General features: G+C 37.1%; 1 protein-coding gene across 2 annotated transcripts in view; it reads left to right on the top strand.

The window, feature by feature from the left end:
- PCGF5 (polycomb group ring finger 5) overlaps window positions 1–15,019 on the top strand; it is a 71,148-nt gene that overhangs the window by 7,901 nt on the left and 48,228 nt on the right. For both annotated transcript variants that reach the window (XM_074907427.1, XM_074907429.1), the window contains exon 2: window positions 6,126–6,243. The gene's annotated coding sequence lies outside the window, so the exon portion shown is untranslated. The remainder of the gene's footprint in view (window positions 1–6,125; window positions 6,244–15,019) is intronic.

Genomic DNA, 15,019 nt, shown 5'->3' on the forward strand with positions numbered 1-15,019 from the left:
TTTTGCTTTCTAGTTGTTTTAAACAATACTGGTAAAATATTACTGCCTTATGAATTTAATTTGGATTGGAAAATCTGTTTATGAGATTATTCCAGTATGTGTTCAAAGTCCCTGAAAGAGAAATTATCACTTTTCTTTGGGATGTAAAATGTGCTGGGATTATCTGTTTACCTAAGTTTCTTAGGTATAATTTTTCAGATGACTTTCTGCATTGTGTTACATCTCTTAAAATCCTTGTGTACTAACAAAGCATATTAAAGTAATAGAATCCCAAAATTAAATATTCTGAAGGTACATTTCAGTGCTAGTTACTACTGATCAGATCTGACAGATAGATGAATTCTTTCTGCCACAAAAAAGTAGTTGATCTTGAGATACAAGTCTTGAGTGATTCTTAGAGATGCATCACCACTAATTAAAGCAAGTGCAATTATATTATTTCCTCCCTCAAGAAGAAGAATGGAATATGTAAGAAACCAGGCTCTTGATTAATTTTGTAATGAAAACACTTTTTTCAGATGGAAGACCAGATCTTAAATAGCCAATGTGTGGATTGAATGAAGTTAAAGATGTTTCTTTCTTTCACGGTTTTATAAAATTGTTATTTACTTTTTTGAAGAATCATCAGTACTAGCTGCAGAGACAAAAGACCCTTTATATGATATAAATGATATTTTGACTAAGTACTCTTGGTTGATTCTGGCTTGTAGAATTTCCTTGCATACAAAGTGATTTTGAAGAGCTACTTAATCAAACCAATATTTTTCAGCTTTCCATCTTAACTCTTTTGATATATCATAGATACAGTAAATTTTCATGCTTTCATCCCAAATACACATTTACCAAAATTTGCAAGTGTTTTGTGTGGACAGTGATCACAGAATGCAAATGGATTTATTTGAAATAATGTACTCAGTAATGGTGCCTCACACAGGCAAGTGTTTAAAATCTACTACTGATGTGTAACTTTTGTGTGTTCATTGCTGAAAATGTAGAACATAAATTTGCATGGGATTAGTCTACAATTCAAAATTTGTAATAATTGCAGAGGATCTTTTCCAGTAAATTCAGTGTGAAGCTGGATGAAATCAGTTACAAGTTTGTAAGAGAGGAGCCTTTCTATAACACCTGGATTCTTAAGGTATAATAGCTCTTATTACATTAACTAATACAATAGGGAAGACCACACAAACTGTTGGGCATACAAGCCCTTCTTCAGGTCTCAGTAGCAGCAAACCTTGAACTAAGGGTGTAGTTTCAGAAGACATCTGTAGGCACTGCTATTGAACAAGGGAAGTGCTGCTACAATCCTTTATGCTGTCTGAGCCCTGGCAGTTGTTGAACCCCCAAATAAATTAAGTTTAACTAGCCCAACAAGAAACTAATAAAAACAAGGTTTCTGCTGTTTTTACTGTGTTTTCTACTTTTTTTACTGTGTTAAATGGACTTACAGATGGATCAACAGGCTCAAGTGTGGTGTTTCCCTTTTTTTGATACAACCAGTCCATTAGATCAGCTCTGCTGTTCAGTTAACTGAAGAGTTAGGACAAGTTGGGAGTAGTTGTTTTGAGTTTATTGTATTATGGCAATCAAATATCTAATTTGAGGGAAAAGTGTGGTTATCACCTGCAAAAACAGGGGGGATATTAGTATAGGGAGAAATTGTAAGGAGTGCTCCATCATGATCAAAAAGAACACAGGTCATTACCACCAGAACACTGAAAGCTTTAGCTGCAGTGTTATCATGCAGTAGAGGCAATATCTTGAGTAAGTCTATCATTTATGATATCTAGAAGATCTATGAATCCTTGTTTCCAGGTTTGACTTGGTGATCAGGACTGAGAAGTGAGAGGTGGAATCTTCTGATGAAAAACATTCTCATCTAATTCATTCTGGCATCTAGAGGTCTTGCTAATACGCATGTAATTACATTGACAAAAGAACATCATGAATAGAACAGTGTACATCAAGAAAGCAGTTCTTTAATATTTATTTAAGGTAATCTCTGGTCTTCCTTTCTTAGATACTTATTAGGCTGCTGCACTACAAATGAGTTTGGGTCACATGGACATGAGATACTGGAGCAAGTTTGATGTTCTCTGGTTCTGGATTACTAGCTGCAAACTCTGCATCTGACTCTTTTCTTGGCAGTGCAGAACCCTTCTGGCTTCCCCCATCTAGTTGTCCTATACCTAGATTTCTCTGATATATAAAGAATATTTTCAAAGATCTGCTCAACATTGGGCCTTTGGGTTTACTGTTTCCATCTTTTTAGGGGGGTAATACGTGGTAACATTGACAGGTAATGTGCTGACTGAAAAGAAATTTCCTACCAGTGATGATAGCTGCTTACCATGTCATTTTTACTGTATGTTTTCAAAGGAAGTGTCTTGTGTCTCATGAACCCAAGGTAGAATCCGTAAAAATAGAAATAATTTAGAACTTTAGCCTTAGCTGATGAAAACTGCTGTAATTTAAACTTCAGTTGATCCATTTGACTTTATGCCAATATTGAATATACCTGTAGATAGAGGAAAGCCTAACCACAGGTACTGCTTGTACTTACTGTAGTTAAGTTACCATAGACCTGCTTATAAAATTGTCAGTTACTAAACAATTCCAAGAACAAGATTAGGGAAAAGTTGTCGTCTTGCCCAGTTAATCAAATTTTTGTAACCTTTTCCTTAAGTCAGGAATCCAGATTTGGCTTAATTATTGCCCTTGTATTACGAATGTATTTTTTCCTGTTCTTGTGAAAATAGAACAGTGTTTGATCTAAATATAAGCCTTTGAAAAAAAAACCCCTAAGTTTATATATGTACTTAGAAGAGTCTGGTGAGATTTTGGTAGTGACATTTTCCAAAGACAGCATCTGCAGCCAAGTAGTTGACTGTAATTTTCCCTGTCATTGTTCCTTCCTGAATCCCAATGTGGACTCCAATACAAGTATTAAAAAGGAGGAGATTACCTCTGCTTTATCTGTTAGGGGCATGGATACCATAAAGGACAAAGAAGAGGTGACTGCTCTGCAGAGGAGTGAGACTTGCAAGTGGCTTCTGTTTCCAAGTATCAGAGGGTAAAGGAAGTTAGAAAATTAGGAGGGTCTAGACACAGGGAAATGTGGAGATGGATGTTGAGTGATCTGTCTGGAAGGGTCCCCTGCTCAGGGGAAGGTAGGGCATGCAAAAGCAGTAGAGAGCATACTTCCTAAGCCTTTTATTTCCTTTGCTATCAGCAAATAGCAGAGAGAACAACAGGAAAAAAAAACCCATCTCTTCCCTTCGGTGCTTGCTCGTTGGGTATTGCTTCTGTTTATTCATACAGGTGAGGTTTGTTGGGCAGGTGCAGAAGTCAAGCTCCTGACAACTCACACTACACAGAGTCATACTGACTGCAGGAGAATTCCTGTAGTTTGGGCATGATTAAGTGTAAAAATTAGACTATTCTAATATATCTATTTTAAGGCTAAAGGGCTTAAATGTTAAGACATTTCTTATTTTAGGCTGTTGGTGTGACCATAATTTATCCATTGTAGTGCTCTTCATTTCTGTTCTTATGGCTTTCTCCCCAGCACCCCCTTATTCACTGCACAGTTGCAAAGAGTTTGGCTATTTAATGGTAGGAGTTGTCTGCAGCAGGGTGTAGAATGGGCGCAGAGGAATTCAGGAAGACAAAAATTGTTCTCAGTTTAGGGAAGTTGAATGCCGCCTTGGAAGACAAGTTTCTGCCTATCTTGGATGCTAAATTACTGTTTAATTAATTACCTATATTAGGTAATATAGGTCAGCACTTCACAGATGGCCATTCAATTTGTAACAGTTGCAAGACACACTTAGCAAATTTGCCATGTTCCGACATCACCAATACAACTAAAATCATGCAAAACTGAGCTGTTTACTGTTAAGAGTGAGTGTCCTGAAAAATTGAACCTTAAAACTTACATCAGGTGTATGGAACTAAAGAGTACTTGGGACAGTTTGGACGTCGACTTCTATGTCTCCTGTTTCTGTATCTGTAAATTATGGCTGGCACTGTTGTCTGGTTGAATAGGTTGTGGAGAAGATACTTTTTTTACTATTTGGGGAGCACTGAAATACTAGAGGAATGGGGGGGGGGGGGGGGGGGGGCGGCGGAGGGGTGTGGTATCAACCACCTGGCAGTAAAAAAACAAAACAAAACATAACTGCCTTTTATACTAGGTTGTTTGGTAGGAAATACGCATTCATAGTATTAAAACCAGTGTTACAGTTCACATATGCGAAGGCACAGATTTTTTTCTTCAACTCTTTTGGAGCCGGTAATTTTACTGAAGTGATAGTGATCTCAGAAGGCCCATCTAGATACAGAGTTCTGTTGTGTTTGGTTTCATGGACATTTATGAGATTGATTTTGCCTAAAGGTTGTGTATTTACACAAAGAAATGTAATAGACAAATTGGGTTCGGGGAGAGGCACTGGTCATACAGGTATATTTTTCCATAAATGTGCTTGGGTGTGCTGCTTGGAGGTACAAAGGCGCTATTTTATTACTTAATCTAAATATGCATTGGGGCACATCTATGTGATTTTTAAGCAGATGTAATCTCCTGCTGCCTGAGCTTGAAGAAACTGAGAAGATATCTGCCTATGGTTAGTGTAATATGAAGACAGAGTGTATTAGCTGTGACTCAGTGCCATGGTAACACCAGAATATGGTTTATAGTCAGTTTACAACACAGACATATCTCACTGCTAGTAGACCCAGCTTGCAGCTTTTCTTGTCATCAAAACAAAAAAAACTAATTAAAAATACTTTATTAAAACAAACAAACAAACTTTTTTAGGAAGCTGTGACAGTGATCTTATGGATGAGTTCTGAATACGGTATTTGTGGGAAGAAACAGGCAGAGTTAAGGAAGGAACTAGTGTAACTGTAGAATAATAGAGAGAAGCCCACAATACTTAAACTTGTACTATGCAGAACCTTCTTTTCTCTTATACCTCAGTGAGATGTTATTGATCCTGCTTGTTGGAGTGGGTGAGATTTACCTTGTTCAGAGCAATAAACCTACATTGACGTTTAAATGTTGATTCCTGTGCTTTCCTACCAGTAAGAAAAGCGTAAACGTTGCTGAGCATCCTGTATTGATAGCTGTCTCAGGAGCTTGTGCTGCAGGAGCTCTTTGTAGGTCAGAGTAGATCAGACAACTTAGTGTGGTATTGCTCTAAAAGTGAGTGGTAAAATGTTGGCGTTAATGATTGTGATTATTCAGTCAGATGTCTGACAGGAGTGTTACATGAAGTGTTACATTGCGTCCCATATGTTAATTTAGCTGCTAAACTATAGTAACTTTTCATTTTAGTCACTCATTTCTATGTATCTTGTGGGCTGCACAGGTTTTAAATAGTGGCTGAAAAAACTGATAATCACTGCTCATTTTACCATGTTATCATGAGCAACACTTGGAAGACACCAGCCCTGTATTGCAGCAGTCCCTGGACCTAGACCAAATACAGGAAAGCAGCGATTCCATATAAGCTATATAGCTAAAGAGAGCAGGGAAATCCAGCTGCTGACTGTGCAGTTGCTGCTTTTGTCTCACCATGTTCCAAAATGAATCAGTATAGTATACCTGGAAACAGAGCATAGAGCAGGAGCTCCAAAACTTTTTTTGAGTGCTACTAATATAGAAGGAGAACTGTGATAGAATAGTTGCTTTAGCAGCTTGTACTTTTTTTTTTTTTTGGACCATGCACAGATGCAGGAGGAGATGTTTAGGCTGTACTTTCTCTAGAGGAAAGGCAGTGGATCAGTTCTTTGTGGGATACTGGTTAGAAGTACTTTCATAGTTAGGAGGTCCCTGCAGGAGTGAGCTGCATTGCAATTACCTGCAGAAGAGACTACCGGACTTAACCACTAAGAGTCTTTTTCAAGGTTGTTTTCCTGTGAGCAAGTAGGTGCTAAATATTTTCAGTTGGGGGGCTGGAGTTGCTGTCTATGTAAAACATATGTTTGCACTCTTTTGGTTTTTAGGGCTCATGCTTGTGCTTTTCTCTGCAACACTTATGTTTCTGAGTTAGCAAGCTTTATTTTTTCATTGTCTCCTTTTGTTTTCTTTCTTTGCATGTACCCACTTATCTCACAAGCATAAGGAACTGATCGAAACTCCAAGTAGAAGATAAATTTCAGAATAAGAAGAAACTTGCATACACTGAAAACAAATCACAGAGGGATTGTGGAGAAGAATCTGGAGTACAAGTCCTGGTATGAAATTCTAAATATTTTCCTTGGAATTTAGGTCACTGTCTGTTCTGGAGGACAAACCTCACTTAGTATAGAGTATAGCATGTAAAATAGTTCTACCAAATCTGTGCTGGCCAGGCAAAGATTACTTCTTACCAGAAAAACTATATTTAAATGGGTTCAGACTAGTGTAGTTCCTACTCTGTTGTACGTTGTATCCACTAAGATACTTTTCATGCTTTATCCAAATGTTGAAGTGTCTTACATATAAGAAAACTTGTTTGTATGAAAACTAGCCAAAAAGTCTGGGCAACTTTCTAGTACTAGATTTTTTTGCCACTGTTAAGAATATTTTGAGTATGATTTTTTCCCTCCTTAAGATATCAGAAGGAAAAAAAACATATGTAAGTACTATTGAGATGCATACTTCCATCTCCACAATATGAAGTCAAAAGGCAATTCATTTTGTTAATACTGAAGGTGTTGAAATCTTCCACTCATTTAAATAACACTGTATCAGTATTCACACTGAGAATACCTTGGTCTATTTCTGGCTCCATATTTCCACTGAAAAGGCACTGGCAAGAATTTCTGCTAATTTAAGGGGCCACAATTTGAATCCTTTATACTTACGGTAGAAATTCTGAATTTAGACCTCTGAATTTGCATGAAGCAAATCCTTGAAGTCAGTTTATGTTTAAAACCCAAGAAAGCTTATTTAAATTGTAGAAAACCTTAATTGCTCTTTTTTTACTTCTGTAGCATTAAATTTGCATTTTTTGATGAGTAATTATTTCTAGAATTTGGCTATGTGAAAGCTCGTCAGGCTAAAACCAGGTATACTTGCATTACAAGTTGACTGCCTAGAATCAGTCACCTAATCCTAGAGAAATGGGTTGATTATTTTTAGTCTTATGTAGATAGACTTACTGATAAAATTTCAAAAGCTTTCTCTTTGTAAGTGCAAGTCAGAAGACTACAAGGTCGCCATGTATGTTTTCTAGGCCCATATCCTAGGTGCTTTTATATAAAAACACCCATGTAGTGCCCACTGAACTGAAATTCAAGTTATGGTCTCATTGTTGCTAAGTACTGGCTTCAGCTGGTATAAAATGCTGCAGCTAGAAGTTTGTTAGTTCTATGTTCAGGGTGACCAGAAGAAAGGACAGGGAGCAGAGAGAGGAGAAAGTCATTACAGAAGTTTAGTTAGATGACACAAAATCTTGAATAAGGACAAGTGCATCAGCAGAAATTAAATGGAGATATAATTTGGCAGTATTCCTAATATAATTGTGATTTCCCTACAGTAGACATTTGATTTAAATGTTAGACTAGAGTAGCTTAACTGTGAATCAAAAAAGCATCAGAAAGGAGATGGGAGCCAAAGAATGCATACGGGGTGGGGGCTAGGCATTCATATTCTACCAATTCTTTCCTTGCTTGAAACTGCGGAATCAAGTACATGGTGTTTAGGTGTTCATGAGGGGAACACTAGGAAAAAACCTGTGGGGGTAATTCTATGTATTCCATATAAATGTAATTAAGCTCCCTGACATTAGATGAGTTCAAATAGTTTCATACACTTCCATGGGCATATTCCAGATCTCTTGAAGATCTGAGATAATAAAATAGAAGAATAGGATAAATAGCAAAAGAGAAATCACTATGTAGAAACTATTTGTAGGTTCTATATACAGAGTGCCTTATTCTTCCCTCACAAAGCACGGACTTCTAAGAGAATTTTGAAGGGTCATGGTATAATCGGCTGCCAGTGTCAAGAGGAGTCAAAAGAATGAAGGTAGTCTTGGATGAATGGGAAGGGGAATATCAAGCAGTTCTTCTGTGGTTATTAAGGCTGTGATCACTACTCAAATACTGAACTTGGTTCTGCCAATTGCAGACATAAAGGAATGACACAGGACTTGGGACACACGGTTTATCATGAAAGACTGGAGGCACAGCTCAGTAAAAGTAAAGCTAAGGTGGCACTTCCAGCCAGTAGAAGCCATCCCTTACTATTATCTTTGGTAAAGTAAATGGAAACATTTGAGATAAAGTAACTGATATTCAAAACCAGATAGTTTAGTCTTGCAGATTAAAAGAAAATCAAATTATTGCAGTTTAGCAAACGAGGTAATAAAAATCAGACTAATTCAGACTGCAATTAAGGGGGTTTTATTATTAACATTATTATTTTTTGCTAATGATTGTGGTAGGTTTCTCAGTGCTGGTAATCTTGAAAATTAAGAAGGATGATTTAGTCAGAATAACCTGTTGAATTTCATGTGGGAATTAATACAAGCCCTATGGTTTGTGGGTTTTTTAATGCAGCTCAGACTAGATGATCACAGTGGTCTTTTTTTCACTTAATATGTATTACAGTAAAAGTTGTCAGTCAGTTGTTACTGTAACATTTGAATGTTTAATTATAGACAGCCCTGGCAAAGAATGTTCTGCATGCAATCCACCAGAATTCAGATTACTAATTCAGTAAAAGCAGAACAGGACATATATGTCAAGAAGGCGGTAGGATGCTATTAGACAGATGAGACATTTTTAAGAACAGTGTATCTAGTGTGGTTTGTCAGCATTTTATAAAGGTATGACAGGGTCCCTTGTAAAATACCTGGCTATTTAAATTTAAATGACCTTTTGTCTTCCTGTGTGGTGGGTAGTATTCAAAAAGTACATGGAAAGTAAAGCAACAGCTAGTCCTGTAGCTCTGAAAAAGATATCCCTTGGATACAAGGGAGCTACGTACTGTATTTGCATAACATGTTGGTCTCAAAGTATGTTAGATATTTGCTTGGCCATTAGGTTTTCTGTAAAAATACTGTTCTCTATTTGTTCTGTATTAAACCTTTCTCCATTTATATTTTTATGTACTTTAAAAATAAACGTAGACAAGATGTTTTGTTTTAACAACCGATAAAAGCAAACTAGCTAAGGTGCAGAATGGTCCAAGATCAGCGTTCCAGAATAGTTCTTTCTGAAAGAAGAAAGCCAGACTTGAGTGAACATCTCATATTTATTTTGCAAACAATAAGGTTGGAGAAAATAAATGCTGTGTAGAAGCGTATGCCCTAGCTTTCCTTGTATGTTGTGTAAGTAGAACTAATAGATACTTAGGAATCCTAAAAAGTTAGGATTCTTATGTTTCAGGTTTCTTCTCTTCATTTTGGCAGATTTTTTTCATACTGCTGCTAGAAAAAGAAGTATTTTGTTATAGCTGATAAATATCTTTGTTAATTACCACATTCTTTGAGTCATCTTTGTACTATATTGCAGTGGTATGCAAGAAAGAGCTTTGCCTCAGATGTACAGTAATCTTTAAGCCCCTGTAAGAGATACTCAGTTTGCTATAACAAGTAGATTACACTAGTTCTGCAGTACACTTCAGTGTTCATACATTTTTCATACATGTGACAGTGATGCGGTGTTTATTTTAAGAGCCTAAAGCCACAGGTTCAAATCCCCCTAAAGTCAATAGGGAAAATTGATTGCAACAACTTCTAACTTACAGCCTGTGCATTTTGATTTCTGTTTTATCCCTAAAATTTCTGTATAAAAAATTTGTTGCCAAGAGGTTTTTTATTTTTGATGTAATGCAGCATTTTCTTGCTCAGTGAGAGGACATTAAGAATATTTGGTAATACAAATGGTGCTTTACTATGAGTGCAGTAAAAGTACCAAGCAACAGTGAGATGGCACCCAGAAATACTATCATTTGTACCTAGTATATTCCTATTCTAAAAAAAAAAAAGTCAGTATCTTGATATAAATATCTATCTGTTATGAGATCATGTCATTATTCTGTATGGCTTCTTACACCGTGTTTATTGCCATATAAATGAAACATCTTCCAGCAGTATATTAAACAATGTGCCTAACATCTGTCACATGCTTTTAACATATTATGTCCCCAAGGAGAGAAGCATGTGCAGTAGATGGCCATGCTTTGGTAGATTTTATTTTTTTCTTTATTTTGGGGCAAGTATGTTGAAAGTGTTTATGTTGACAACACATAATCACTGTATAGTATTACACAAAATTATTCTCATATAGCTGACTGACCTATAGGCAAACTACAGACTGAGCTGGGTACTCTCTAGGTTAAGTAGTTCATCTGGCACCCAGCCCATTCCCACATTCTTTCCACAGCGCAGAGTTGTTGGTCATGTCATACAATGCACATCTGTATCTGTCCATGGAGAAATGGGACAGCATACCTCTGGTTGTAACACAAATACAGGCTTAGTCATGTCACAAGTGTGCATAAACCCTCGATACCTACTCACACATCACTGGACAACACAGCAGAAAGGTTGGACAGTATTAATAATCTCATTTATGGTTTTTTTGTGGGTTAACCCCAGTAGGCAGCTAGGCACCACAAGCTGCTTACTCACTGACACCCCAGCCTCCTGTGGGACAGAGGAGGAGTAAAACCAAGAAAACTCACACAAGAAAGTGAGGCAAAGGCAATCACTTTCCACCTCCCACAGGCAGACTGATGCCCAGACAGTTACCAAGCAAAAGACAGCTAACCTGCCCAAACCCCCCTCTTTATATGGCCCATTATATAGCATGGAATATTCGTTTGGTTAGTTCAGGTCATCTGCCTTGTTGTGTCCTCTCACAACCTATTGTGCACACCCCAGTCTTTGCTGTGGTGGGTAGTGAGAAAGAGAGAAGGCCTTGATGCTGTGCAAATACTGTTCAGCAATAGCTAGAACAGTAGTGTGTTATCAGTGTTGTTTTGGTCACAGATCTCAAACACAGCACCATATGAGCTGCTATGAAGAAAGTTAACTCTACGCTAGCCAAGCCCAGTGCAGTTATTTATAAGAATGACCTAGGAAGCGTTTGAGACTTAAACTATGAAAACCTATAGATAGCATCTGAAGAACAAAATATTTGTGAGGAAGGAAGAAGACAGTCTTTTATGGATATCCGTACTGCTCTTGAACACATTTCATACTTCTCATGGTGTGGGAGATAATAAGTATTTCTAACTCAGACTGAGAAGGGAATCCACACATCAAAGATATTCAAGGTACATATTTAAGCAGTGTGTCCCACTGAAGTTTCTCAAGACTTGAATGACTCGAAAAATAAGAATTCAGGTTTGTCTTGGACACAAATTTGTACTTAGGTCAGTAAGTGTTCTGTTTCATTTCTTTTACTGCAGAAAACAGACTATTTATATAGTTGTGTGCATTGCATAATGCCCAACTTTCTCAAACTGGAGTGTTTATTTTCTTGTGCAAGAGTCTTTTCGATGTTTTGCCTAAATGTCTGATGTTTCCACCTACTCCTGTCTAACATAATGCATTCCTTTTGTAGAGAAATGAGATCTGAAAGATCATATTTGGCATTAGTCTCTAGTGAAACTGAAATTTTTGCTGGAATCTACTGAGAGTTTTGCAGGTTTACTAGCAGTGCTGTTTTGGGAACAGAGCAAAAAGGTTGCTGTTATTTTTGTTGACATGGAGTCTGTAGGGATATAAGCAGTCTAGCATTCCTCATGTGAACAGTTTTCTTTCCATAAAAATGTTTAAATATTGCATGAAAACTTTATTCTTTCCTCATCTCTGCTCACATAACATTAGTGAAATGAGTCACTGACTCCACTGTGAAGAGTTTGCTCGAATGCTTATAAAATATAGAAGTACTTTAGACAGAGTAGAAGGTACTTATAGTATCTAACCATCCTGGGTTTGGAAGGTGTAGGGAAGGGACTAGAGAAAAGAAGGGAAATGTGGCATTTTCATATGAACAATTTCTGCCTGTGCAGTGGTCATCACAACCTAACCACAAATAACGAAACATCCATGGGATTATAATGCAATCTTTGTGGCTTCAAGACTAAGAGGTGTAATAAAGCAGTAGACCAGAGGACCACTTCAGTTCTTAATAGCATCCACATGCTTCTAGCACACTTTTTGTTAGATAATGTAGTGGTGAAATAAGGAATGCTTACAAGAGTTAGAAGGACTGACACTTTGTTGTCCCAGAGTTATCAGTGCCCTGTGGACACTGGTGGTATCCTCTATTTGACATCTTCCCTCCTAGTTACTGGGAGATTGTGGTACTTGTGCGTGTGTGGATTAAGAGTAGTTTACAAGTATAGTTCTAACCGTGCTGCAAAGAGTGCAATCATGGAGATGTTATCTTTAAACCTTGATGCAGAGTATGATACGTGAGTGCGCTTGAATCTGTAATAACATTCTTCTATTTGCAAGCAAAAATACTTTCAGTTAATTAGAAATATAAAGTGAGACAGTATTTCAGTTTCAGCGATTGTTAATATTAACTGTTGCTTTGGAAATGAGCATAACTGCATTTTTATTTCCTTTTTAATAATGAATGTGTAGCTGTAAAACACTCTATCAGTACTAGATGTGTATTAACCAACAACCTCTTCATCACAGCAGAAGTAAAAGTACATTTAATTACATCACAGAGACATAAAAATAACTTGTTTTAGGAAATTATGGTGGTATTGCGAGGGATTAGACTGTGTAAACAGTGATATTCACATTCATGAGATGTTTCTTAATATGAAAAAGAAAGATGCGTTGATGGGTCTGATTCTTTGTCATCTCAAGTGGTCATTTACTGTTGCTTAAAACTGAGTGCAAAAATGCAATTAAAACATAATGTTCTGTTTCACTCCCATTTTGCAAGTGCATAAAATAATGTATCTATAAATACACAGACACATACTATATAAGGTATTAAATTCTGAAGAATCCATCTTTTTATCTTCAAATATTTTAGCTTGCAAAATCTTATGCCTGGCTCCATATGCTGAAAAAATGTGATTTACCTTTTAATTCCTTACCAATCCTGTTCTATATTTAACTGCAGATATCTTGATTATTTTCAGGAGCTAGTATCAATAGCAATATGAAGGCAATATGTATGTTAAGTGTTCAATATGGCTATTTTTTCTCAAAATAAAGTCTCTCACCTCAGACATTAGGTTTTTGGTTTAAATGCCTGTCAAATGAACATTCAGATGAAGAATAATGGGATTAACACATTGTATTGGAATTTGAGTGTTGGAAGTTTAATTCCTAGGCAGTCATGTCTCTGTGTGTGGCTGACATCAGAAATTTATTAGGAAATCAGCTAGAAATATTTTACTCTGTGTAAAACAGGCTCAGTAGTACATCATTTTCTTCACACTGTTTAGATTGGAGACTCTTTAGACCAGATGGACTCTCAAAGGGTATATTTCCACTGCAGCTGAAGGTATATTAGCTGAATGGATATATTTGCACTAAGTGTAATCTAGCGAGATTTGTTAAATAGTGTTAGGTGTTTCAGTAAATGGGACCCAGCTTGCCCTGGACCCTTGTGTGGCTGATGTACATTCTGTATGTTCACTTCCATAATTACTGGAGTTAGCTTGATTAAAGAGTAGATATGCTTTTCCCTTTCAAAAAATTTGTTTTATTTTGATCAGCTTTTGTTTTACTCCTTTACTAAATTTTGCAGTCAACCTTTAGATTTTCTTCTGATTTCTTCCCCTGTAGAAGCAAGCTTTTTCCATCTTCCCTTGGCCCTCCCTGCCCTATGATACACAGGTTCTTCCTTTACCCACAGAAGACCAGAAGGCATGCCTCTGTGGCTGCTTCACTCAACAAAGGTGTTTTGCTGGGCAATACTAGTTGACAGTTGCCCCAGAATTCCTAAGAAAGATGATTTCCTTGGTGCTTTACAAAAAGCAAAAAATAAACATAATTAAAGCTTGAGTCAGTAGAGATTTGCACAGATTTTCTTAGGGCTGGATAATGGTAATACATAGCCCAGACCCTAAATGTAGTTACCCTCATTTTCATCCTGAACAACCTCTAACAGAGAGCCCATGTCCTGCATGAATTACCCACTTTTGGAATTCAGTTCTCCTCTGTGACAATTGGGCTATGGGTGTTCAAAAGATGAGTAGTGCACTGAATATAAAACTTGAGTAGACTTCTGTACTATGGAAGGACATACTCTGCAGTTTGAGATTGTTGAGTTTCTTCTTCAAGAAGGATTTAGACTCCAGTTACATAAGCGACATGGAGTAACACATCTACCCCAAAGCTGTAATATTTTGAAAAGACAATTATTTTTCTGGAAGTGAACAGGTAAATTTATTCCTCAGATTTTGAGTTAAAATTTGGTGCCTCTTAAGAAATGCATCAACCCATAGAAGCAGAGGAATGCAGAAGGGGCAGGAGAAAGGGAAAAACTTGAATGAAGGGGAAGAAGAGGGAAGCTGGGACATGTGAAGCAGCTATTAACCCAGTTTAACAGGACTGTGTATTTTGCTGTTATGCACTATTCCAGAAAGCTTACTGTAATGGTAAATCTGTCTTGAAATTATTTAGCATGTACAGTAGCCTCTTCATAATTTAAAGTTTTTAGACATGTCATGGAGCAAATGGGAATGGACACAAAGCTGCTGTGTAATATGATACTGATCTGCAATGATTTTTAGGAAAATGAAGCAGCTTTTGTATAGTTTACATTATGGTGCTCACCACAGTGGATTACATAGGATAATGAAGGCAAGGAGGTGACAGAGCCAGTGCATGCTTGGGTGTATCCCTAGTACCCATGCTGCACGCTCACAAGGGACCAATGTCACGGCTGTGAGACAAGACCCCAGCATTCACCGTGGCATACACCTCTGATACACTTCATATTCAACAGGAATTGCTAACACTTTCTGTTCACAGGGAGCTAGAACTGGATGTAGTGAGCATATTCCAAACCTACTGAGTAATTCTGGTTAGTATTT

This window comes from Athene noctua, chromosome 5 (genome assembly GCF_965140245.1).
Source record: "Athene noctua chromosome 5, bAthNoc1.hap1.1, whole genome shotgun sequence".
NCBI classification, from domain to species: Eukaryota; Metazoa; Chordata; class Aves; order Strigiformes; family Strigidae; genus Athene; species Athene noctua.